The sequence below is a fragment of the Myotis davidii genome, unplaced genomic scaffold (genome assembly GCF_000327345.1).
Source record: "Myotis davidii unplaced genomic scaffold, ASM32734v1 scaffold273, whole genome shotgun sequence".
Lineage (NCBI taxonomy): Eukaryota > Metazoa > Chordata > Mammalia > Chiroptera > Vespertilionidae > Myotis > Myotis davidii.
In genome coordinates this window covers 1,085,719-1,089,423 of record NW_006286263.1, presented here as the reverse complement: position 1 = coordinate 1,089,423, position 3,705 = coordinate 1,085,719, and the positions used below count along the sequence as shown (strand labels likewise).

The 3,705-nt window shown below is 35.3% G+C and overlaps 1 long non-coding RNA gene across 1 annotated transcript in view; it reads left to right on the top strand.

Moving 5' to 3' along the window:
* Positions 1-3,289, top strand: part of LOC107182125 — a 24,676-nt gene extending 21,387 nt beyond the window's left edge. The window contains exon 3 of the long non-coding RNA XR_001512851.1: positions 3,278-3,289. This is a non-coding gene — a long non-coding RNA (uncharacterized LOC107182125). The remainder of the gene's footprint in view (positions 1-3,277) is intronic.
* Positions 3,290-3,705: the final 416 nt, after the last annotated feature.

Below are 3,705 nucleotides of genomic sequence, written 5' to 3'. Positions count from 1 at the left end.
CGCGTCACAGTGAACGCCACATCAGCCCAGCATCACGTGTCTCACTCGTTCACTTTATGATCTGACATAGGTGTAATTTGAGTTACGACCTCCATCATCGAACCAATTAAGTTCGTAAGTCAAGGCCCCACTGTATATACACACATACGTATGTCTCCATATATGTTCATAAGTAATATAATGTTCTATTATCTCTTCCATTTAAATGTGAGGGTTCTAAGGCCTAAAGAAAAAAAAATTATCCAATCATTTTCAGACCCTCCTATGCCATTTTCTATATATTTTCCTCAGAACCAACATTCTTAACCACTGCAATACATTATCATTAAATTATCAGGTCACCTAAGGGTCTTTAAGATTGAGATAATGGGTAGAAGTCACACCCATCACTAAAGTTTATGAATTCTTTGTCAAATAAAAAAAAAAGTGACATAAACATTATTGATTATGCCAAATGATTTTCTTATAGATTCATGTTTGTTTGTTTTTTTAATCTTTTTTTTATTGCTTAAAGTATTACAAAGGGTATTACATATAGATTCATGTTTTATTCAAACTTCTGATTGACTATTATTTAGTTATAATATTCATTTCAATATTAATAATATCATGTAATCTAAAATACTTTTATTAATCTTAATTTTAAGAGTTGATAGGGGCCATCACATTCTTGAACTTTTGATTTCACTTCCTAATGATTTGCTTATTTTATTATAAGCTTAATGCCATAAAGATAACACCAGAGCCTGGCCAGTGTAGCTCAGTGGTTGAGTGTCCACCCATGAACCAGGAGGTCATGGTTCAATTCCTGGTCAGGGCACATGTCTGGGATGTGGGCTCAATCCCCAGCGGGAGACATGCAGGAGACAAAGACCGATGACTCTCTCATTGACATTTCTATCTCTCCTTCTCTTTCTCTAAAATCAATAAAAACTTATAAAAATACTTTTAAAAAGATAATGCTAGAAATAATGTGTATGTAGATGTGTGTTTACATATACACATTGCTTTAATATTCTTTAAAATATAGTTTAATAATCTTTAAAATATATATGTGTAAATAAGTTGAAACAATTTAAAGTAGTAATTAATTTAAGCCAACTCATAAAGAACAGTGCCACTGTCAGTACCAAAAATTTAAGGTATAGATCAGACTATTGTCTGCTGTAATATTGAATGATAGAGTTGTGACAATCAAGCATTTGATAAACATATGAGCTGATCTAAAAAACAAGTCATATTTATATTTTTTTTGTTTAATTTTGAAGGTTAAACTATCTGAAATCTTTTTATATTTTCTTTAAAAATGCATTCTTAAATAGATATGAAAATGTTAAAATATTTATGCTAATATGAACCTGGTAAATAGATCTCTTAGAATGAGTTCTCTGTTAGTTTTTAAAATGCTCTTGAATTATTTAATGTATTTCTAATATCTTCAGTGAATCATGGCCCAATAATTTTTTCATGAGTTCAGTCAGCACAGTGGTAGAATTTTAAGGTTTATAAAAATCACTTTCTTCTTACTTTGCAGGAGAATAAAATCATTCTTCAGTTCATATAGACCTTGTTTCCCTATTCTGATGGGAATATGTAATGAGAACTATAATGTCTGATGTCACAGTTTTTACATAGGTATGAAGTTTTGATACGTTAAATATAAAACTTTGCTACTTCCAGTTTTCTGTTTCTTCTGAGGTATCAAACCTCAATAAAATAAACAAAACAAGTAAACAAACAAGCAAAAAAACAAGAGGGGGAGAAGGTCTGGACTTCTAGGAGATTTATGTTTAACTAGACAAAAAAAAAATCATTTCAAAACAGTTGGATGACTCATAGCCCATGGCCAGCCTCACGGTGTTATAAAGGGCGGCAAAGGAATTGATGCAGGGCTTGGTAATGGGAAATTATTTGTATACCAATAGCTTTGCCTATTGTTCTTTTTCTCTCTTATCCCTCGTTACATGTAAGGGTTTTTAAGGATTTTTTTATTCATAAATCCTACCATGTGTCCACTGGAAGTTTAGGAAAATTGAAAACACAGGTGCTGACACCTGATTTCCTAATGATTTAAATAAACCCAGAATGAACTAATGTTAGATTATACTCACAGCAGCCGTAACAATTTAGCCTCTTTTCTCTGATTACTTTTTTTATTTACCTGTGTACAATTTCAAATTCATACCTTCTTATGGGTGATAGAAAATAATTCTACAGTTCCTCCATTTAAGAGGTAAACTTGAGGAGAGAGAGGAGAGGAGAGAGAGAGAGAGAGAGAGAGAGAGCTGAATTGCCAGGTGTCAGCAGATTAGCCAACTGAAGCAACAAACCAAATGTGAAAGAATTGTCTTAATCACTTGCTGAGATGCTATAAGAGCAATAGTCTAAAATTCAAGAAATCTCCAATTTCTCCTGTTCTGTTATCCCCATGGAACTGAGGAGAAGTGGAGGTTCAGGTGGGTCAGCATAAACATAGGGGTGGTTGTCCTGCTGCTGAGGGAGCTCTGAGTAAAAAGCTTCAGCAGTTTTATAGATTCTGAGCTTGGGGATGGGATGAAGGGAAGGGCTAGGAAAGGCACTGAGTTCTGAGTGAGAATGGGGAAGTGTCTCCAACTCTTCTTCCCCTATAAGGCATCCTCAGTATGGCACCTGAAGATCTACACTTAAATTTTAAAAATTAAGAATATTTTAAATTCAATGTAAAAAACAGCTGTTTTATATAAACTAGAGGCCCAATGCATGAAATCTGTGCAAGAGTAGGCCTTCCTTCCCCCAGCTGCCAGCATCGGCTACCCATATAATGCTTCAGAGTGCAGGCTCCTGGACTAGGAATATAAATATGCAGAGAATGACTGGCCAGAGGTGCCTGTGTCCCTGACTCCAACTCCCTTTGGAGACTGCACTGCACTGGCTGTGCATTAAGTCTGGTGTCTGGAGGGCAGCTCTCCCCCAAGTGGCCTGCCAGGTAAAGTTTTGTTACTGCCTGTGATCTGACCTGAAAAATCACTCATAGGTTTTAACTGGAAGCTAGACTCCTCACCTCTTTCCAAATTGAAGGCTTATACATCCAAAATAGATCTTAAATAGAAGAGAGCAATAACACATATTTGGCTGATTTGTCATTAATGTGAACTGGTATTTTGTTCTTAAATATTTCTATAAAAACTATGAAATAGGTGTAGGTCTCATGGTCTGGGAAGAAGAGACATTAATGAGAAGTTTCTCTTTGTTTGAATGCTACCAGCCCATCTTGGTCAATAAACAAATTATACACAAGTATATATTTAAAAATTTCACATTTAAAGCTTTTCTTAAGGTTATAAAAGCAATATATGGTTGGTATAAGAAGATGCCCTGTAAAAAAAAATGTTTAAGGATTAGCCGAAACCGGTTTGGCTCAGCGGATGGAGCGTCGGCCTGCGGACTGAGGGGTCCCGGGTTTGATTCCGGTCAAGGGCATGTACCTGGGTTGCGGGCACATCCCCGGTGGGAGATGTGCAGGAGGCAGCTGATCGATGTTTCTCTCTCATCAATGTTTCTAACTCTCTATCTCTCTCCCTTCCTCTCTGTGAAAAATCAATAAAATATATTTAAAAAAATGTTTAAGGATTAATTGAATTACCAGACATGTCATTGTTTTAAGAGAGTGCATCCTTAGGCAATTTTCTCTTTTCATATAAACATGTAAGTTCGTATAAAAATATG